This window comes from Uloborus diversus, chromosome 3 (assembly GCF_026930045.1).
Source record: "Uloborus diversus isolate 005 chromosome 3, Udiv.v.3.1, whole genome shotgun sequence".
Classification (NCBI taxonomy): Eukaryota; Metazoa; Arthropoda; class Arachnida; order Araneae; family Uloboridae; genus Uloborus; species Uloborus diversus.
In genome coordinates this window covers 54,594,128-54,618,590 of record NC_072733.1, presented here as the reverse complement: position 1 = coordinate 54,618,590, position 24,463 = coordinate 54,594,128, and the positions used below count along the sequence as shown (strand labels likewise).

General features: G+C 32.7%; 1 protein-coding gene across 3 annotated transcripts in view; it reads right to left on the bottom strand.

Moving 5' to 3' along the window:
- LOC129219329 (uncharacterized protein ZK1073.1-like) overlaps positions 1–24,463 on the bottom strand; it is a 276,015-nt gene that overhangs the window by 126,856 nt on the left and 124,696 nt on the right. The window contains exons 1-2 of one of the 3 annotated variants that reach the window (XM_054853686.1): positions 6,044–6,288; positions 5,172–5,363 (exon numbers count right to left, since the gene is read on the bottom strand). The exons of 1 other annotated variant lie outside the window; for it this stretch is intronic. The gene's annotated coding sequence lies outside the window, so the exon portion shown is untranslated. Of the gene's footprint in view, positions 1–5,171; positions 5,364–6,043; positions 6,289–24,463 lie in introns of those variants that run through there. One more of the 3 variants, XM_054853687.1, reaches the window with a different exon arrangement.

Genomic DNA, 24,463 nt, shown 5'->3' with positions numbered 1-24,463 from the left:
TTTAAAATAATTGTAACTAATTGTTACAGTTTACCAATCAAAATCAATTTCACTTTTATTTTTGTGATAATATTTGTAAATATTAACTAATTTTTCACATTGTTCTGAGCTTAGTCTGTTCCGCAACTTAGACCATACAAATCCAAATGTAGAGAAGATCCTTTCAATGGAAGCAGAGCTAGATGGAACAGAGTGGAGGGATTGGAAAAAATGTAAAAAATCAGAATCTACCTTGTTGTTCTTTTGTACTTTATGTTTCAGAATTTCCCACCATTTTGCAGCTGAAAACTGTGACACAATATTTTCTGAGAAAAGTGATTTAGGAAAATAGTCTGTGTCTTTAATTATTGCAGGTAACCACTCTGCATGGTACTGCATTACCCATGCTTCAGCTTCTTCCTCTTCCTCTGAATCAAGTCTTTCCCCTCTATACTTTGCATCCATTATATTGGCCAAAAAGTGCTCAGGGCCAATTATCTGTGTGTACCGTTTTTTTATAACTTCTTTGTGCGGTTTTAAATCATCCGACTCCATCAAATTTTTCCAAATTTCCACAGAACGTGACAGTGTAGTCGAGTCTTTTTGGAGTTCATCAAGAGCTGAGGATATGGCCGTGAGCTTCTTGTCTAAATTTAAGCACTCCTTGTAAATTGCAACATTATCCAATATTTTTGAAATTCGTTTCTCAAAGTCATTTTGGTGCTCAGATGCAATTGTCACATATTTATGATAGTTTTTCAAAAAGCTTGAAATGCACTCTTTGTGTGAATTCCAGCGAGTAGTATTAGGTATTTGAGGCATCAAACAATCATAATCTTTGAGCCATCCATGCGGTTGATGATGATTACGGAAATATTTTTGTACCTCAATGACTTGGTTCAAAATGATTGTAGGTGAAATTTCTTTCGCCACTAAGTTTAAAAAATGTGAAGAGCAACCAAATGTGAGTACATTAGGATGGTGTTCCTTAACAATATCTCTCATTTTTTCCATTTTTGATTCATTGTCTGTGCACACAGCAAAAACATCCAGGGTTCATACTCTATTTGGATGAAAAAATTCCATGACTTTTCCAAGACTTTTTCATGACTTCAATGAAAATTTTCATGACCTCGTTATACGAAGAGAATAGCACTATTTAATCTCAAACTTGGTAATATTTGGAAATGAGCATTAGCAAAACGTCCCACAGCCTCATTGAAGCATACTCGTTGTGGAAAAAATATAAGTGCACACTTAAAACACTAAACTATTCTTATTTGTCTTTATAATATAATTTTAAGTAAAGTAAAAATGCAGTGAAGCAAATATGATGATGCTTAAATGTATGATTTTTTTTTTTTTTTAAACAGGCAGAATGATGTTGAATGGGACAAAGGTTGAATGAGTCATCATTAAGTTTCAATAAATTTGCTTCAAAAGTTACCTTTTAGTGTCAACAGTGCCTTTAATCATCCACATAACTTGACAGTATTTTGGTTCTTTAAAGTAAAGCCACATAGTTTAGTTCTTTATGTTTCCAAACCAGATCTTTTTTGAAAAAAAAAAAAACATTCAGTAATGAATCAATCTTCTGATTCAAAAGTATATTTGTTTTGTTTACAAATTTGCATTTTCAAATGCATATAAATTAATAGGTACAGAAATTTCAGAACACGTTTAATTCTCGACATTGAACGTAGCAGCGGGTCGCATGGATTAGTTTTGCGTACCGTATGTTGGGCACTACTGTTTTAGAGCATACGAATTCCTCTTTTTCTGTATTCTGTCGCCTTACTTAATATCTACATTTTCTAAAACATTCAACAAATTAAGATAAACTCTGAAAAATTTAATAATAAAGTTCTTACAAGTGATGGAATCGAACTCGCATGCAACTGAATTGCTTTTTTTGAGTGGGCGTGGTAAACTAAGAATGTGAAATTTTGCTACTACAGAATATGAAATATAAGAAGTGTTGAAAATAACAGAAAATTCAAAATAAATGATGTCCAGGCAGTAAAATCACATTGCAAAAAATGGCAAGCGGCTGCGACAGAAATGGATGCAATGAGATTTCAAAACTCAGATTTGATTTTTGGATCATTCAATTTTCCACTTGTAATAGCTTTTATGTGCTATACTGTTAAATCACTCAAGATTTCTAATGCTCCTTTAGTTACTGTTCCTTTCTCTTTGTCCAGGACATTTTTCCATGACTTGAAATAAATTTCCATGACTTTCAATGAAAACTTCAATTTTCCATGACTTTTCCAGGTCTGAAATTCTGTTATTTTTTTTCCATGACTTTCCAGGATTTCCATGACCCGTACGAACCCTGAACATCTTTTCCAAATTTTGACTTGCATTCTTCGATGGACTTCAAAGCAATTTCTGCACAACATTCAGCACTTTTTTTTTTTAGATCCCGCGTCTACAATATTTAAAAGATAGGTATTCTTACCTGTATGTAAGCTCGAACCGATGATAGGATCATTTTTTATGCTTGACCATCCATCTTGTATAACAGTGATAGAAGCTCCAGCCATTTCTTCCTTCATCTTTTGTTCGATTTTTTCTGATGCTTCATTAAGCAAAGTCCCTCCTAACTGTTTATGGTTAGGCAAAGAGTACCCTGGTCTTAATGCAGCTACCATGTCAATGAATTCGGGACTTTCAACCACACTAAAGGAAACATTGGCAGAGTAGAAAAATGCAGCAACTTTTCTATCAATAATGCATTGTTCTTCTTTTTAAGTTTTCAGTACGAAGTTGGTCATTGAACCTTGAATACGTGGTTTTTTCTGAATGGGATTCAAAAATTCAGCAGAAACAATACAATCAGCATCAGAAGAATCAGGAGCAGATCCATTTTGATCATCAATAGAGCTAATATCTGCATTATGTGCTCCATGTTGCTGCCTTTCTCTGGCCATGCACTTTTTCAAGTGATTTCTCACCCTTTCAACTTTCCTGGATATCTTTTCTTTGCAATATTTGCACATTACTCTTGTGTCATTCTCTAAATTTAAAACTTCAGACCATTCAGTAGCTACTTTCCTACCTCCACCATTATTTGACATTTTGAATAACTTAACTCAAAGCATGAAATTTAAGACAAGAGGAAAAAAGGGAATACTAACCTAACTTTTGATTTAAAACCATGTGCTACTGCTACTGTGTACATTCAACCAAGAAATGGCTAAAGATTATTTTCATTGGTCAGCCTCAGCAATAATCTCTGATTGGATGACCAGTGTCTTGTTCTTGACCTTTCCACTAGAAACAGTCATGCCATCTAGTGCTTTGATCAAGAACTAAACATTTTTTTAATTAGGCAAGTTCTGGTTCTGGATCTAATTTATTTTGCATTACTGCTTTAAAAATGGTTTTAATTATTATTGTAACTACAAAAACTATTTATTATGGCTACTAAAACATATTCTAAAATGTTTGCAGTAATAAAAAATTAGTTTAACTTTAGAATTAATTTTAATAATTGAAATCATTAATATTATTGTTAATGTATGTAATAATTAAAATTATTGATAATATTAATAAGTAATACATTGATACTAATCAAATGTGATTCAGAAATTTAACTAGATGAATATATTTTTTCAGTAATGAATACAAATACCATATAACAGTACCTATATAGAGAAATAAAACTTAAAACCACAAAAACCCAGAAAAGCCTAGAAAAACCCACAAAAACCCGGGTGGGTTGGGTTTTTGTAGAAAAACCCGGGTTTTTGCCAACCCTGGTCTGTAGTAAATGTGTTAGAATGGAATGTGCCAGCCAATAACTCAAAAACAATTTTCAATCTCTTCTGATTCGCCAAGTAGGTAGCTATAATTTCTGTAAGTTACCGCCCATTGGCCAGGGCTAAGGCAGAAATACATGAAATACACCGCCAGCTCCGTCATTCCAGCCGAGGACTGCAGTTTTGTGCTTATTAGCACTCAATTTGTTTGGCACTCTTGGCTTCCTTAAGAGGTTTTCCACCTCCAGCTCAGTCACTTCCTATGCCGGGCTGTTAAGTGCTAATAAGCACGAAACTGCAGTCCTCGGCTGGAATGACTGAGCTGGCGGTGTATTTCAGGTAGCTATAGTTCGACCAAACCTAACCTGGCAACGATGCAATACTGAGATAGGATCTGTCTAGCCTTCACAATACTGCCAAGTTAGGTTTGCCCCAACTGTAGTAAGTATAACATTTTATCTGCTAACTCGATTTTTCTACCGAACCTCATTACTTGACTCTGAAGAAAGAAAACAAACTTATCCGTGAAAAATATATATTTCAGAAAGTTATATGAATTAGTTTGAATATATTAATAATTTCAAAAATAGTGTCGTAAAATGAATCATAATAGATATAATCGAGCTGTATCTCGATATAAGGTCACCCTTCCGGACTGTTTGAAACTGATCTTAGAAGTGGGTGACCTTATAAACAATTCATATTCATTTGTCTACAGTTTCTTTTAAGCTTAATATATTCGTATACCTAGTACCCAGTATTCAGTATATTGTTGCTCAGAGCAACAGTGAGCTATCTAATTCCAGAAATAACACTACTGTTGCTCTGAGGTGACGATATGCTCACTGGCCCCTAAAATTTAATGGCGCAGTCTGCGCTATGACACCCCTGTTTAAAGTATATGCTCAGTGCTGGCCTGATCAGAAAAACCTCGGACTTGTAACTGGAGGTTTCCGAGTTCGTTGATGGTGACTGGGGCATGTCAAATATGCTGTGGTCACAAAGTCCTCGAAGTGAAACGATACTTCTGATGGTGGTGGACCAGGGATTGCTCAATTTCTGGTACAACAAGGTTAATCAAAGAAAAGCCAAATAAAAAGCAGCTTTGAAATTGATCTCCTCAGCATTGGAAATCTCAAAGTAACAGGTCAAGCACCAGTTGTACAAATATACTTGTTCCAACATGTCACATAGGTGACTTAAGAAAAAAAAAGTCTAGGTGACAAGTTGTTTTAGAGCAAGACTCTTTCAGAAGATCTTTCAGATTTTTCCTATTAACTCGGATAAATAATTTGTTGGTAGTCTACAATTTTTTTCTGGTTACCAAGAGTTCACAATTTTTGTCGGACTCTGCACATGCACTGTACGTTATATATACTATATTAATTTTACATGCATATGTAACACATCATGTTTTGTACTCACAATTTGATATTCACAGCAAATTTACCTCTTCTGTTCAAGTAGGGAACCCAGTAGGTACTTGCACCTTTGTTTGATCAGTTGCATTCCGTCCGTCATATTCAAATTTCTTGGGAACTGAAACTTTTGGAAGAATTCCATTCTCCTGCCCCCCTTGGAAGATTCCAGCGTTGAGAAGGTGCAAGTGGACAGCATCTGGAATGTCAAAGAAATTGCTAAGAATAATATGATTCAAAGTTCTCAAAATAATGTATTTTTTAATGAAGAATAATAGTTTTTTATTCATTTTCTTAAAAAATATATATATTATACTCATTTATACAAATAACAAGCATTTAAACGCTTGGAAGAGGGGAGGGGGAGGGAGGAGCAATATACAAAACTGTTGTCTTGAAAACCCAAGTAGTTTAACTGAACCTAGATGCTTCAATTTGTTTATTGAAATCTAATCAGTTACAAGAAGCAAGTTTTTATACACATAGTTGTTTTTCATAGAATTTAAAATAAATTTAAAAAAAAAACAGGTATTTTCAGTAATAAGCAATATCTTTTAATTAACCTTAGATGTAAGCAGTAAAAGAACTTTCGGAAGTAGATATATTCATTAAATAATTTCATAATTCATTAAATAATTTCATAAAATAATCAAGACTCAATGCTGTCATATGTTACAATTACTTCGTAATTAGAGGAACTTTTATAAAATAGCTTCTTGGCAAAAAAATTTTGATTTAATTTTGGAAGCTTGTCACGATGTTATCAAGTTTTAAAAAAAGATGAATGTTCGAACTAGATAAAAACTTAATTTTAAGCAAAGCAATCATCGTTACAGAAGTCATAAAAGTATTTATTTGTAATCAAAATGTAACACTCACCTGCAAATCAACTGCGGATGCGAATATAGCAAAGTATTTGTCATCGGCGATAGCGATTTCTGGCCGCTACACTTTGTACGCCATTGCTGGAAGATAAACAAAAATCAATCGAATCTTCCCAATCGTTCGAATCCAACCACTCGGATGGGTCACGTGGTACAAAACGTTCGAATCGTTTCAGTTGAAGCCGGAGTCGCTGCTTTTGATCGAAGCGTTCGATGGAAAAGGGGAAAACGTTCGAAAAATGTTTCAGTTGAATCTGCCCCTAAATTGATACTATTCCAATCAAAACTACAATTAATAAGTATGATAATTAGATTAATTAAGTAATGATGTAATATAAATATGATATTTAAAGCTTTGCAATATATTTGCTTTCAAAAAAAAAAAAAAAAAAAAACGCTCATATTTATTTTAACTACATTATCAACTGTCTAACTCAATAAATGCTCCATAATTCTCCACTCCTGACTGTTTCGAATTGGATTTTGGACTGCATTTAATGGTTCTATGGATGAAAATATCGCCAAGGCTCATTTAAGAAAAGCTCGAAATATTTCTTAATTCATTTAAATTTTTAGAATTCATTCAACGATAAGAAATGAAATGATACTTCTAATCTTCATCTTTTTTTTATAATATTTCCATATAAAAGCTTAGGGAAACATTATTAAAGCTGTTCAAACAACTAAAACACATAGAAAGTGTCGTTGCTCGTTAATAAGTATTTTCTTGTGATGTATTGCTAAAATAGATATCTAAGGATCAGTTATGGTATTTACGATGAATTAAGTTAAACAATAAAATTTCTTTGTCAAAATTTTGAAGAAAATTTGAATGATAATTTGTTTATAAATACTATTTTTTAGGCCATCAAACATATATAACATTTTTCTTGGACATTTTCTATTTTAGGAGTTTCGCATGCAGAGTCATTTAAGCGTGATAAGAGGAAGTATTACTTTTAGAACTTAGGAAAATGAATAAATACACTTACGAACACATTGTATATACATAGTATTTTTATGTATCGTCTTTACCCCTCTTCAGGAAAACAAATGAACAGAACTATGGATTTGATTTAGTTTATTAAGCTGATTCAAAACAACTTCTGTGCAAAATGTTCCATTCTAAATTTAAAATTTCAATTTAAACAACAACTGTAGGGAAATGACCGATAGTAACAGTAATGAATCATCACAACAAAATTTCACACTCTCAACCTAGTTATTTTACTAACAATATGGAAATATAAAAATTTTAAATTTCTACATTTGGCGGTAGTCCTCCGATTTCGAACCTTTAGGAGGTAATCTTTGCCCTATTTGTGATAATACGGCAGCACCAAAATTAGATATACTGTAAAAAGCTAATCATATTTCGGTGACAAATATAAAAGGTTTATAGTTAGTTTAAAGACTCAATTAGCAAACATATTGCTCTAAGTTTTCAAATGTTATAGTCTAAATGTTTAAAAGAAGACAAATCTCTTGTAAAAACTCTATGAAAAGTTGTAAATTAAAAATCTAGATATGATTTAAATTGATATTTTGAAATTATATAACAACTAGAAAATCGCCCGTCAAGATATGATGAATAAAATTGATTCCACATTTGAACGAAGAAATTGCCTGTTTCGTGACATTTTGGTAATTGATATTTTAAACCCTAACTCCAGTGGATTAACCCTAAGCTTCAGTAGATAACGTTCATTGTTGACCACTTTTTCGTTTCTTTAGTGCCCTGAAATGACAGTCTCACCAGTAAAACAGCTAAGTTACTGGATCCAGTTCAGCCTTGTTACAATAAAGCCTTTCCCTGCATTTTAGACATTACCAAAACATATTATCAAATTATCATGGCGTGGAGCGAGTTTCATTGTTGATGAGGTCAAGAGCGTTACTTGATCATTGGCTGTTATATATATGAGGATAAGAACAACAACTATTATTCTTGCATTCGGAGTCTACTGTGCTTTTTAACCATGAATGTAGAGATACTTATTAAATAATTCTTAAATACAAAGAAGTCAGTAAATAACTATCAAAAAATTTGCTAAATGAAGCATATGCACGAATATTATATAGTATTTTATTCGAAAAATGGAACTAGAAGATAGAAGAAAATATATATTTTCAGTTAAACTAATTAATAACTTTTCCTTTTGACCTCGTGAACACAATTCAATTAGTATTTTAAAATAATGATTTAAAATTATTTCATTGTGAAATATATATGTATCTTTAAAATTATACATCTTTACACATGTGTTAATCATTCAAAACTTAAAACTAAAAAAATCAAACACATGCAAACTTTTTTTTTTAATTCAATTTCTTTGTTTTTTTAAACTTACATATCACTGAAATCAATTTTGTTATATTAGTATTAACCTTTATTTATTCATCTTTTTTTTACTACCTCCAAATACATAATTTTTTTTTTCCTTTTTTATAAATCATATATAAAAACGCAAGAGATAAAACATTCGCAAAAATTCTAGTTCTTTTCGGTACATTTTTGCTCAGAAAGAGTGAAAGAAAAAAAAATCTGTTACCTTGTGATGAAAATGAACTAATATTCTGAACGAATTTCCTGACATTAGTTTCATGGTTGTAGAAAGGCAATCTACAACCATGTTGTAGAAAGGCATTTACAACTTTTCTTAGAGTTTTTACAAGAGATTTGTCTTCTTTTAAACCTTTAGATTATAACATCTGATGACTTAGAGCAAAATGTTTGCTAATTGAGACTTCAAACTACCTCTAAACCTTTTATATTCGTCACCGAAAGATGATTAGCCTTTTTACAGTATATCTAATTTGGGATCTAATTTTAGTGCTGCCGTATTATCACAAATAGGGCAAATATTACCTCCAAAGAAAAAGGGTAGAAATTTAAAATTTTTATATTTCCGTATTGTTAGTAAAATAACTAGGTTTAGAGTATTAGATGAATGCTAAAAGTTGCGAGCTTCCGGGACACAATGATATAAGTAATTCATCATTGTTACGAATGAAAATTATAAATGAAATAAATTGAATTGATTGGTTAAAAAATGAAATGATATTCGATGCTATTTTTGTCTGAATAAATTTTTAAATAATTGAGAAACGCATAAATGAGAATGCATAAAATTGCTCCTATTGTTAAAAAAAAGAAAAAACACATTAAAAAAAATGCAATACAACTTACCCAGTGGGGGTTGGCTAATTTTTTCTTATGTGTTTATGATTTTGCTCCTGATTTTTCTTTTTAACTTCGGAGGAAAACATTCGTGCAACCGACCCATACCAATGGCAGCGATAGAGAAAGTGAATGTGCGACCTAACCGAGTTCTGCACCAGGACTATAGAAGATAGAAGGGCTGGGTCTTAGCGCCACGAAAGAAGGAACGAGGGGGAAAGTGCCAGTGACGTCACTGGGTAGACTCGATCTGGGACATTTGTATTTTGTATAGTGAGTGCGCGCGTAATTCTTCACTCTCTTTTCCCGTTTTTATGTTCAAAAGTTTTTTGAGGTTAAGCTTCAAAAGAAATGAAATACAAGGGTAAATGTTTTGAGTCCCATCGACAAGTTAATAAGCGATACTAAAAACTATAAACATAATTAAAATCTACAATACAAATTTTTAGTTTCTCTTGCTTAGTTATGGATATTCTTTATCCAATATGCGTGTTTTAATGGGGTAGAAAGCGGAAATTTTGCACAATAAAATTGAGCTTATAAAGAAATGAAAATAATTTACTATGCTTGTCAAGTTTCCTTTTGTGTGTACATAATTTTGTCAGTTTAGACTTAAAAAAAAATAATATTTTTATTTCAAACTTGTCTCAAAGAAAATGAAAGAGATAAGATAGATATAAGGAATAACTAAACATATTTGAATTTCGTGATACCTCCTTTGAATATAAATACTGCCGATAATTTTTAGAGGAAGTTTTTTTTTTTTTTACGAATAACTATAACTCTGACCAAGAATCTTAACAAACGTTGTTTTTGAAAACTGAAGTAGAACCTCATTAAACTAGACTAAGAGAGGATCCAGGTCTTCTAGATTGTTTAAAACGAATTAAGCAAAATAACCTATAAAATGAACCAATATACATAAGTAAAATATTTGAACACAGTAAAAATTGTGTTTTTAATTCAAGAGAATGAAATATAAAGCTGTATTAGAAAAAGTTAAAAAAATAAAAATACAGCCTTACAAAAATACATTATTGCGCTAACGCGTTCTTTATTTACACCGTATGTACATTCAAATGGTTGTCCGGATAAAGCGAAGTCCAGATTAATAGGTGTTTACTGAAATTGCTAATCAGTATTTTAATTACTCCAATTTAAAAATAACATATTGAAATTTAGCAACGTAAACCAAATTTTAAGTTTCAATGATTATCACCAAATTTATAAAGCTAACTTATTTGTAGACTGAAAAATTTCTTCATGTCTGAATTCTACAAAACATTACATTACAGTAATAAATGAAATCTTTCCGAATATTCTACAAAGTTTTCTTCTGTGATAAAGTCCATTTAAAAAAAAAAAAAAAATTGCCGGCTTACCTTTTGTCCTCAGAAAGTTTTTCATTCAAATATCGGATTCTTCCATATGTTCTTACTCGAGAAAAAAGTTCAATAGCCTTTTTATATGGGTCAGGAAATTGGTCTTTCAATACAGAAGAACAATTAAATGGCCTAGTTTTTGTACTATCATAAAAACACTAATGTATCTGATTTGGAAGCTTTAAATAATCACAAAAAAAAAGCTCCTATACTAAAATAGATACACGATTGAGATAATCACGATATAGTGCTCATTTTCCATCTCCCTTCTCCCATCTTTAAGTCATTGTCGCATCAATGCGAATTATTATATATTTTAAGCATGGGGATACAGTGTTCAAGAAATTGTTAAGTTAAATTTATTGAATAATATTTATAAAGAAATTTCGTGCATTACATCTAAATGCATTATAATTTTACGGTTGAAGGAAATTTATTACGGTCTCACAGTGCAGTTACTAAATTAATTAAATATAAAAAAGTTGCATTGTGACAGGGTTAAACCAAATCCTGCATTAAAAAATAACTTCGCACACCACATTTTATAAAATTTGTCTTGCTCTATATCTTAACTTTTTAAAATTCTTCCCCAATTATTTATTGAAGCAACTTCAAAGCTAGTATTCAATAAAAAAAAAAAAAAAAAAAAAAGCATTTCAAAACAGAAAAGAAGGTTGTATTTCTAATTTTTTGGATGTGTTTTGAGCTCTTTGACAATCTTGAAGGAAAACTTAAGTTTCTAGAACTTTTTCAGTAACTAGGCCATCAGCACGTGAAGGCATTTTCAATACTTTCAAACATAATTACCCACAAATATTTTCGATTCTAAAAAATGTGACCTTTATGTCTACTTTAGCATAACGTGAAGGGAAAATAACCTGTCAACAGATTTAGCGCAGGATCTGAAGAAGCCCTAGTCAAATGTTATGAGATATTTCCAAATTAAAATCAAACCTTGAAAACAATATTCATATCCTTATTCATAATGAGTGATTTTTAGCCTTGTCTGGGAGTGGCCTCGGCCCCTTCAACTGCCTCTTCAACAATCCTTGTACAAATGTAAAAATTCTTAAATTCTATTTTAGCTAAGGCATACCACAGTTCTTTGGGCATACGCTGTGGAAATTGTCCCGCGGAGTGTACCCGATGACGTCAAAAACGAGTTTTCTCCTCTCGCTGTCCATTTGGCGGCGGATGAAAAGATCAAAGGAACGAGCTAGCCCTTGTATTCGTAAGTCCTGGTTCTGCACTATCCACGACTCTAGGAGCCTTAGGCACCTTCTAAAAAGACAGTGCTATATTACAAGGGCGTCTGACCCCACTGTCGCTTTCCTCTTTGTATGACCTTCCCGCAGAAACATTCCTACAAATTTCCTGTCTCCGACATTTTCATCATTGATGACTCTCATCAAGCTTTCGTTAACAATAAATGTTTGCTTACGAGCTGCCGGCGATTTCCTTGCGAGGAGGGGCACTACGATAATGTCTTCTTTTTCGGATAGCTGCTGGCGATTTTCTTGCGAGACAGGGGATCAGGGGACTAAGATAAAATGTCTCCTTTGGACAGATCTGCGACGCGTACCACGGGTTGAAGACTTTTGTCGCTCCTCCCCTCCCCCCCACTCCCAGAGGTTCTGTTGTTCTGAACTAAACTGAACGTGAGAAAGTTGTCGCTTAATGAAAATATTTAGGACAAAAGAATTTTTTTTATTTATTTCTTTTTTTTTTTGAAAATTCTGTTCATGTTAGTGCAGGGGGACAGTGACCTATCAGGAAGGGGGGGGGGGGGTCCGGACCCCCTGGACCCCCCCCCTTGGCTACGTTCCTGCATGAAGAAGTTTATTATTGTTGGTAGAGTCGGTAGGGGTTGCCGTTTGAATGCAGTTGTCTAGGCGTTTGTCAGTGAGTTTTTCTACATTTAGTTTTAATGAATTTCATACTGGAAAAGTTGAATTTCGTATAGATATATGGCAGTGCATTTTATAACATAATGACCACTTGACATCAATGTCGCCTAGAGAAAAAAATCTCTCTCAGAAGATGCGAAATCAAACCACTGGGCGACTTCAGAAATTCGGAATGTACTTATTCATTATTTTTTCTAAATTGCCGTTTTTTGGCACTTGATTGAAAAAACTAGTAAAACGTGCTTTCCCCTAAAAGTTTACAAAGATGGCCTACAGTCAAGTTTTTACAATTTCAATGGGAAGTCCACAAAATCTCTCCTCTCACAAATAAACAAAAATCGTCTCAAATTGTGTTAAAAAAATTCCGGGAAAAGGTCACCAAACTCTCTCTCTCCCCCCCCCCAACAAATCACAGAAAATCGCCTACAACTGTATTTTTATGACTTTAATTCCGAAAATTTTGCAGGGGCAAGTTCCTCAACCCCCTCTCTCCAATGCCATCGAAGATTGTCAAAACTTTTGAATTTTTGGAGCTTCAATTTCGAAAAAATCGCCGGAATCGAATACTTTTTCGAAAATGTCGTTAATGAGAGCTTTCAATTACGTTTTTAGAACTTCAGTTCCGAAAACATTCCGGGGGAGAGCCCTCAATCTCGAGTCCTTCTCCTAACGTCAATGAAGACCCACTAATTTATGTTTTTGAAGTTTCAATATTGAAAATTTGAGGGTTTACTCCGAACTCAATCCCTTCCCTTTACGCTACCAAAGATGGCTAACCATCGTATTTCAAAGCTCCAATTCCCAACAATTTCCGATGGAAAGTTAAAAACCCCGTTCCTTCCCCCTACGTCATAAAAATTGGCTTACAACCGCGTTTTTGAGACTTCAATTTCAAAAAATTTCTGGAGAGGAGCCCCCATGTCTTTCTTTCCTCATCTTTCAAAATCATTCAAAGATTGTCTAAAACAGCGTTTTTGGAACTCCTAACATCGAAAAGTTTCTGTTGAAAAGTTCTGAACCCCTTGTCTTCTGCTACATCATCAAAGATGGTCTACAATTGCGTTTTTAGGAGTTCAATTACAAAAATATTTCCGGGAGTAAGCCCCCGAACCCCCTGGTTTTTAGCAACACTAAAATTGCGTTTTTGAAGCTATCATAAAACAACTGGGGAGAACTCATGTCTCTCATCTTTTCCTTCAAGAACACAAAGATAGCAAATAATTGTGTTTTCGAAAATATACCCTTAAATTTCAAAAAAAATTCCGGAACGGGACCCCCAAACCTCCCTTTTACTTGTTAACCTCCAAATAGTCTAAAAATGCGTTCCGAACAAAATTTTGGGGAGAAAGCCTGCAAACACTCCTTCCTTTGCGCGAATATTAAACAAAACTCAATCAATAAACAAATCCAAAACTATCTTCAAATTTTATTTACAAATGCAATTTTAGTATTTCATTATGTTCGGTATGTAAACTGGTAAAAAGAGATGCCATTTTGTTGCTCCACCCTTTCTTTTATAAGGAAAAAAAAAACAATTGAGGACCTGAATAACAACTGAAAAAACTTCACGAGTTTTCAAACGAATCAAAAGTTAAAAGGTTTAATTTAGATAATTAGAAACTCTTTTTTCAGTTTTTTTATTCTTGTGTGATACTCGAAACACATAACTTTTATTCAAACTCTTTGAGCGAAGCACATTACACATTATTCGGGGGAAAAAAAACATGCTACAAATTTTTAACTTTTTAAAAAATTTTTATTTTCATTAGTCCACCCCCCCCCTCCCCCCACCTTAATGAATTAAGCAATCGCCCCTCTCAACAGGATCGTCTGGATCCGCCACTGATCGCGCTTCTAAAATGATCGTCTACATCCTTTCCGCGATAACCATTGGCATGCGCCTTCAGAAAAATTGGGGTATGCGCCTTTTTGAGGACCCAGTCCGACCCTGCGTACACCACATTTTATAAAATTTGTCTTGCTCTTTATCTTAACTTTTTAAAATTCTTCCCCCAATTATTTATTGAAGCAGCTTCAAAGTTAGTATTCAATAAAAATCAATAAATAAATAAATAAAAAGCAGTTCAAAACAGAAAAAAAGGTTGTATTCCTAAATTTTTGGGTGTGTTTTGAGCTCTTTGAAAATCTTGAGGGGAAGCTTAAGTTTCCAGAACTTTTTCAGCAACTAGGAAATCAGCACGTGAAGGCATTTTCAATACTTTCAAATATAATTACCCACAAATATTTTCGATTCTATAAAATGTGACCTTTACTTTAGCATAACGTGAAGGGAAAATAACCTGCCAACAGATTTAGCGCAGGAGCAGGAGCTTATTTCTGAAGAAACCGTAGTCAAATGTTATGAGACATTTGAAAATTGAAATCAAACCTTGAAGACAATATTCATATCCTTATTCATAATAAATGATTTTTAACCTTGTCTGGGAGCGGCCTCAGCCCCTTCAACTGCCTCTTCAACAATCCTTGTACAGAGTAAAAATTCTTTAATTGTATTTTAGCTAAGGCATACCACAGTTCTTAGGGCATACGCTGTGGATATTGTCCAGCGGAGTGTACCCGATGACGTCAAAAACGAGTTTTCTCTTCTCGCTGTCCACTTCGCGGCGGATGAAAAGATCAAAGGAACGAGCTAGCCCTTGTATTCTCCAGTCCTGCTTGCGAGCTCCGCCTTTCTTCAAACTCTGATAACGATGTTTCCCGAGGGCCTAGAGAATCGACCCCCCTTCGAGAAGTGGTTGAATGCGTTCCTTTTGCTAATTCCAGCTTTTCACTGAGGCATTTCGCAATTCTTAATTTAGTCGGTCTGTATTTTGTTATTGTGAATGCCATTCATTAATAAAATGAAAAGATAAAATTAAAGCGATTTTTTGGCTATTTTGAAACGAAAAGCATTTATATATGTTTTTTTATTTATGAGATAAATGATAAATCATAGTGCGTTTGACTATATGTGAGCAAACATTTTAAATGTATCTAAACTTGTCACGTTTGCTGTATTGTAGAGTTAGGTTTGAAGTTACCGGTTTAACGATTGCTTCGGTTTAGTCACTTAATAAAGGGATTTCTTCTCAGGAAAAAGCAGGCGCCATCAAATTATATGTGTTGTTCGATCAACACTCAGAATAATTTCTGAAATTTCAACTTTTTATCATAGTTTTCCTAAACATTCCTGACTTAATATCTCAATGAGAAAAAGTATATGAGCAATAAAAGAGAAAAACAAAAGAGGAAAAAATGTGCAGGCCAACTCCAAGAAGCTTTCCTGTTTTGAAAGTTTTAGGGTTGTGACTATTTTTCAAGAAAATGAGGAATCTCATTTCAATAATGGTTTGGAAAAGAATTTGATACTGTTAAATTTATTCTTGTCTTCCTTTTCATTTTCTTTTTGATTTCCCCTCATGCAAATTGATCATTAACTTAATTTCATCTAAATATTTAACATTTATGACTCCTTTTTGCTCAGTATTTCCGTAATAAATACCTACACAGCACATAACAGTAAATTTTAGTGGGGGGGGGGGGGGGGGGGGCTTCTCATATGGTAGTCAAAACTTACAAGAGACTAAATAGTCATATGCAATGGTACGGAAGGGCTTGGAGGAAGTAATTTATTTCTGGGATCGAGGCATTTTTATCTGAAGTTATTACCTTCAAATTAAATCAATCAAGTATAGATTACTTTGTTCCAGGAAGGTTTCACTCAACTGGAATTGATAATTCCTCAAATGGATGGTACACGAGGAACTCTGCAGTTTATGCAGTCAATATGCATCACAGCTCGCAAGATGAATATATACTTATCATACAAAGCGGAAAATGTTTCACTCAACTGGAATTGATAATTAAACAATTCTCGAAATTCATTCTCTTAGAAACGGTTTATTGGATATAAAGTAAATATAAAATCAAAAACATATTTCACTTATTATTGAAATTTTTTTATATGCAATTTGATGACTAATGATACAATGAAAAATGTGGCGGTGACTATAAATAAACATTCATACACGAAATAATAGGCTACATTTTGTTGATGTGCGCCTAAAATCGATTGTACACGAGGGACTCTGCAGTTTATGCAGTCAATATGCATCACGGCTCACAAGATGAATATATACATATCATTACAAAGCGAAAATGTTTCACTGAACTGGAGTTGATAGTTAAATAATTCTCGAAATTCATTTTCTTCAATAAAGAAACGGTGCATCCGTTATAAAGTAAATATAAAATCAGAAACATAATTAACTTAATATTGACATTTTTTTACATGCAATTTGATGATTAATGATAATGAATAAAGTTGCGGTGATTATAAATAAACATTCATACACTAAATAAACGGCTACATTTTGTTGATGAGCGTCTCAAATCGATTGTACACGAGGAACTCTGCAGTTTATGCAGTCAATATGCACCACAACTCACAAGATAAATACATATATATCATACAAACGAAAATGTTTCACTCAACTGGAATTGATAATTAAATAATGCTCGAAATTCATTCTCTTAGAAACGGTTCATTGGATATAAAGTAAATATAAAATCAGAAACATAATTAATGCATAATATGGACTAATATTTACTACTTTTCATTCAATTTTAACAATGATAAAGATTGCGGTGCTATTAAGGTTACGTTCATAAGACATATTAAAATACTATTCATTAAGTTTTATAGTATCGTAAGGTGGTTTCTTACATTATATGCATTACTTATAAGCATTTACTTACGCGTGAGATATAGAGGGAAAATATTCGTTTAATTCTTTTACTATTATTCATATTCAACATAAAAGGTAAACAATCACTATATCAAATGGGAGTTTAGAATGAAACAAATATATGAGTTTCATTGGCTAACACATTGAACACATGAAAAGCATATACTAATTTTTTTTAGTGCGAGAACGTTTAATAGTGGCCATTTTGATTGCCTCAATTATGTAGGAAGGTTCTCGTAATGGCAAGTACTCCATACTCAAGAAAAGAATGTGTCTTGGGAAAGCGGAGTTATTTTTACAAAAGAAAAGCAAATAATGTTAGGGAAAAATCTCAATTCTTTCAAAAAAAATCTTTAAATTAAAATGTTTTTAACAGATGCAGTTTATAGCTTAGGAAAGTAAGTTCGCTTTCTTCGTCCGCCCCCCCCCCCACATTATTTTCTTCCTTGTCTTTCTAAAAAGAAGAGTTTTTCAAAATATTTCTCTTCTTAACTCTCGTCTCCAGCTAGAAATTTAAAATAAGTTTTAGTTGTTCGGTTGGACTAATAATGGAAATGAATGTTCTAAAAATGCATTTATTTAGGCGTTTTTCATTCATTTCCGGAGGAATATCCCCGAACCAATCCCTATTCACTAAGGTTACTAGTTACCACCGAAAATAGTCTGAAATTGTGCCACTCCTTACCTCAAGACGTCTCCAAAGATGACCTGAAATTGCGTTTTACCTTTCAGGGGAGGATTCTCAAACTATTCCTTTCCAAAAATTACCTAATGTTGGGAAAAATCTGAATTACTTTTGAAAAGAACCTTAAAATAAAATTTTCAAAAGTGACTGACTGTTGATCAGATAATTACATCCAACACCTCCTATTTCTTTACCCCTTCCTCCCCATTTTTTTTTTCTTTTTCTTTTTCCTAAGTCTTCAAAGTGCTGCACTTCGTCAGCCCTCTCCACCCACTAAAACCACTAAAGAGCTTCTCAAACCTCGTTTTCAGGGCTTCAATATCGAAAAATTTCCAGGGGACAATTACCAAACGCCTTGTCTGCTAAAAGCATCGAAAATCGTTTAAGATTACTTTTATGGAGCTTCAATTTTGAAAAATGGCCGAACCCCAAACATTACCAAATATGGTTCACAGTCGCGCTTTTAAGATTTCAATTACGAAAAAAATTCGGACGAGGGTCCGACTGCTCCCGTAAGAAATTTGAAAATGAAAAATTTACAATTGCGAAAAATTTAAAGTCGAGATCATTTAAATCCCTTCACCTAGTATAATTGAATATCTCTTCGTTTTTCAGGACTTTAATTTCAAAAGAGTTTTTGGGGAGAGCTCCAGAACTGCCCTGCCCGTAAAATTATCGGAGTCAGTTTGAAACTGCGTTTTTAGAAATTAAATTTGGAAAAATGGGCTTAGAGGTGATGGATTTCGCTCTATTTAAAAAAAAAAAAATCAATCCGGGGCAACTTCAAAAAGTCCTATTCCTCTCATTACACTAACTTTAACAAATATAGCCTATAATGGCATTTTTAAAATTTCAATTTCTAAAAATTTCCGCAGAAGGGCTCCGAATTCTTCCTCCCCGTGGCATCGCCAGAGACCGTCTAAAACTGCGTTCTTAGGACTGCAATTACAAAAAATTTCTGGGGGAGGACCACCGATCTATTCTCCCACCAGAAGCGAGATTTTTTAAGAATGCCCGCCAAAAACTATTTTTTGGTTGCGGCACTGTATGACAGTATAAAGAGGACTAACAGTATGAAGTCCTTTCCCCGCATCGAAAAAATGAAAAGATCAGGGCACTGTTACTCCCCCCTCAAAACAATAAAATTACAAAAAAAAAAAAGTGGGAGGGGGAGCTATTCTTGGTTGTTTGGGCCCCCTCCAAAATAAAAACATATATACGCCACTGCAATATGTATATTCATTTGCAATTATCAACTAATACAGCATGGTTATCTATTTATTTATTTTTTTCCATGGCCCTATAGTTTCATAAAACATGTTTTCTATCATTCTTTGAAGTTTAAAGCATTTCCTTGTAATGGCACGCAGATGAATTACTGAAACATGATATAGACTTGAGTTAGACTTATAAGGGAAAATATAATGATGAAAAATGGGGAGATGAAGAGTAACCGGAATTTTTCTCGAATGCTACGCATGTTAGTATGTTTCACATAAGACAGCATCTTTATTTTCAGAAGGAAAAAAAAAAACTTTTTTGCTGTTTCATTGTTTGCTCAAAAAGACATTTTGAATTTAGAAGGAAAAAAAAACACGATTACATTCCGAATGAATTATGTTACTTTTTGAAAAAAAAGTTACGTTTACGTGCTCTTTTGATCAAAACTGTGTTTTGGAATCAAACCTAGCTTAATTCTTTAATATCTATATCGCTGAATCTTTGATGAGCACTGAACTTTAATGTCTTGTGCGTTAACCATTTTATCAGTCGTCATCTTTATTTATAGCAGCATCTTTATCCTATTATTTTTTTCATCTACGAATCAACGATTTGAATAATTTACTCTGTTATTACGTTAACTCACTTGTGTTCTTACAATTCCTCACTATTCAATGGTATTTCATTAGTAAATTGTAACTGGAATACATTGCAAAAAGTCTAAAGTTTCCGCTTTTGAAAACTGCATATTTGAAAAAAAAAATGTTTAAAAAATTTTTGACTCTTTTTTGTTCTTCGGTTTTTAATTTAGCATGTTTCCTTTATTTAAAAGCAATCAGCCTTTTTCGTTCGTCATTCATTTTTATTTATTTTTGAGACTTAATATTAACAGAAAACAATTTTAAATATTAATAATGTAAAAAAGAAAATAAACGTCAATCACTCAAGAAACCAGCACTGAATAAACTTAAGTATAACACTAAAATCCTTGTCAAACTCCAATCTTGTTGCGACTTCTGGATAAACGCAACTACACTTTCTGAAATTGACACCCTCTTTTCGTCTTCACTTACTGTTTTACGCTGATCAATTACCATGATTGAAACACATTTGATTTTCATAAGATGTATGAAAGTAATCATTATTAAATGACAAGAAAAAATTGTAACTTTGAAAAATGAAAAAAATGTTAATATTTTTCTTTTAAGAACAAAAAAAAAAAAAAAAAAAAAAAATTAAAAAATAAATGTGGTTAAAGCAAAATTTGCGGCCCCTGAAAATTTTGGCGTACTTAGGTCTATTGGGAAATTGGGCCCTTGTGTCAATACCTTTCAGAAAAACTAATTCTCACAAATGCATCCATCACAAATCGCGCGGAAGCTAAAATTTGACCATTTGTTGCTCTTCAACTTGCTTCAACTACATCCTGAGAAATGTTGAAAGAGCAAACCGGTCTGCATTTGCCTGAAGGGAGAGGGGTTCGGTTCCCGTGACAGCTATTAACGCCTAATTACTCCCCTCTGTGTGAAGCTGTTTAGAGAGGGCCCTTTATTTCCCCCCCCCCCCCTATAAACCGAGTGAAAATCCGCGCCATCTACATTTGAAAGTTGGCAAATGAAGATTTTAGCTAAAGTAAACATACAGCCTTAAATATTTAGCGATTATTTATTTTAGTCAAGAAATGTCATTTTGCGTATTTCTCATACTTGTTTCACCTATATTTCGTAATGCGCCATCTTTTTTGCATCATTAAAATAGCGATCGATTTTTTTTCTGTTGTAAGTAGCTATTTTTATGTATTTATATAAAATCAATGAATAAGATATTTTCGTTTTTTATAGAAAAGTTTCAAGGATTTTCTATTATGCAATTTTTTAAATTTCAGAAAATTGTTAAATTGAAAAATTTAATTTGAACTTGTTTGAAAAGCTTCATAAAAGATTAAACAATCAAATTGTTTAATATTACGTGTGCAAACATCAGATCAAGTAGTATATGTATTCAGTTATTAACTTGGTGTAATTATTGAGTTTGTTTATTGTAGCGGCGTTTAAAGAACCTCGCTCTTTTCATGGCTATTTCTTTTTTCAGCAAAATTTATGTCACTGTTATAGCTTTCATGAAAAATGCAAACTTTTCTATTCATAAATTTTAAATAAGTATAAAAATATTCCTATTTTGATTTAATATTGTAATTTATCTGTAACATTTTTTTTTTTTGGTTAATTTGATGACTAAAAAATGTCTACGTGCAATTTTTCCACTTTAACTGTGTAATTTGTTGACGGTTTCATAGTTTTATTCTTATTTTTTTTAATGATTAAACAACATAATTTAACGTTTTTTAACCGTGTTTAATGTACCTAAATCCATACATTATTACAATATTACTGAAATCTTAGTTGAATGTTCAATTAAAAAAAAAAAAAAAAACAAATCAATTGGTTATTAAACAGTCTCTTTGTTTTTCTTCCTTTTCTTTCTTTCTTTCTTTCTTTTTTTTTTTAATCTGTTGTTCTTTCTCTTTCATCATACAGCAGTCAAAAAAAGGAGAAGCATAACTACACTCTATGCAGATTGTACGTAGTACGATCCAAAAGTTCGGGGACAAGCTGTATAAAACCTTACCCAGAATAGTTTACATTACCGAAGCACATCCACCTTCAAAAGGTCACCTTGAAAGACTATGTACTTCTGCCAGTGTTCATATAACTTTTGGGAACACGCCTAGAAGCCATTTTTTGCTACCTTCTATGATGCAGCTTTATCTTCTCCTGGCGGATGAAAGCGGCGTCCATGCAAATGTTTTTTGCTGGGAACAGGTAAAAGTCACATGGAGCTAACTCCGACGAAACGTTATTTTATTGGTTTGTCATATCAGAGTATTGACCAATCAAACCGTGCATCCTCAACATGAAAATCGTCTTCTTCCCCACGATGAAGTTAAAGCAACAGCGCAAGAGGCCTTACAGGAGGTTGCGAAAAATGTCTTCCAGAAGTATTTAAAAAAGCTACATGAACGTTGGCAGAAGTGCATAGTCGTTCAAGCTGACTATTTTGTAGATAGATATGCTTCGGTAGTGTGAACTATTCAGGGTAAGGATTTATAAAACTTGTCCTAGAACTTTTAGAACATACTACTTACGTATGAGTTTTCAATTTACTATTTCATAACGTTTTTGAGTGACGCATTTTTTACGCGCATGACGACATTACAAGAGAATTTGCGATAATTAGCTGAGGAAGCTTTCAAAATGGATATTTCAGTCATCTATATGTTCTTAGATACATATGCATGTACAGATGTGGCGAAACAACTTGTGAAGTATAGATTGGGTAATCGTAAAATAGAAATTTAGGTCGAAATCTGTTTTTTTTTTTTTTTGTGATTACAATTCTTTGTTTGTAGAAAGGAAGTAAAGTGAAATGAATCAATGATCCTTTAAATCCCTGACACTCTTATCAATTTATTTCTGTTTGATTTTTTTTTTTTTTTTTTTTGCCATCGGCCAACGGCATCGGCCATCGGCCATCGGCAATCGGCCATTTGGAGGAAAACAATCGGCCATCGGCCATCCTTGAACAATCGGTCAACAATCGGCATCGGCCTATCGGCCAAAAAATGACATCGGTAGAGCCCTACCAAGTTGATCACTAAAATACTGCACCGCAAATGGTCACAGGTTTCACTGTAATTGCTTTTTCTTTCTTTCTTTTTTTTTTTCAATTCACAGAACATTGTAAAATTACTATTTTTGTGTACACAGTTTCAAAAGTACATTAACCATGAAATATAATCTGTCAAATATTTATTATTATTATTATACAAGATATTAATGCTCCCCCCCCCCAATTCTTTTCTACATCAAAATTACTTCTCTGCAACAGACATGATGAGAGGTCTGGTTTATTCATAATGCATTACAAAAAAAAAACAACATCAATAATATTTTAGGAAAAGTAGCTAATGTCGGTTGGGGGAAAAAAAAAAAAACGCTGTCACAACAAGAGATGATGATATTTGAAAAAAAAAAAAAAAAAAGTCATGAACTGATTTTAATAGAGTTAGAATTATTGTGTCTTAAGATTTGGTCGGAACCTTGGGGTTTCTATACTGCACTATGTAATGATTTATATGAGAGTATTTTTTTTGAAAATGAGAATAAAAACAGTTTGGACCCTATTCAGAGAGCCTTATATAAATAATAGCTAATGATGGAGTAACCCGCGTGTGTTTCAACAATGAAACTGACATGATAATGTGTTTTTTTTTTTTGGTAATGTTTAACACATGCAAGGAAAAGGCTTTATCGTGACAAGGCTAAACTGGATCCGGTAAATTAAAAACTCTTTTACGGGTAGTATCATTTCAAGAGAATGAAGAACATGTAACGCTATCTACTGGAATTTAGGGGGGGGGGGATCCATCAAAATATCAGGCAATGATTTATTTCAAATAATACAAGCACCCGTCACTGCTGACTTTCTAGTTTTAATATAATTGTTGTATAATTTTCAACGATTTAAAATGATTCTATTGCTTTCTCTTAAATAATAACCAATAATGTTTTTATACCCATTCAATCCCACACCTGATCCTACCTCATTTTATTGGAAAAAGGCTTCAAATGACTGTTTTATGAAATAGTGATAAACTCAGTCAGAGGGTTGAAAAAATAATAAATTAATTAATAATTATAAATAAATAAATAAATAAATAATATATCTATATCTATATCTATCTATCTATATATATATATATATATATATATATATATATATATATATATATATATATATATATATATATATATATATATATATATATATATATATATATAAAAGTTTTTTTTTGTATTAATTATTTTGTTTTCCTGTAAACACAAATATATAATACTAAGATATATTTAATAGAATATAAGCCTTGTTACGATAAAGCCTTTCCCTGCATTTTTAAACATTACTAAAAAATATGTTATCATGGCCGTGGAGCGAGTTTCATTGTTGATGCGGTCAAGAGCGTTTCTCGAGATCATTAACTACTACCTCACATCCTTTATTTGTTTGTTTCAGCAGCAGTTCCATTTGGGTAAATTCCTTTATATATATTTTCTTCTATCTTCTAGTTCCATTTTTCCGAATAATAAAATACTATATTATATTCGTGCATGTGCTTCATTTAGCAAAATTTTTCGACAGTGGAAAAAAAACTGCCAAATGCATCAGCTACTGAAATCTTTCTGAAAAAATTCTGGCAATATTTGTGCTGGTTGGTTGGATATAATGAGCAA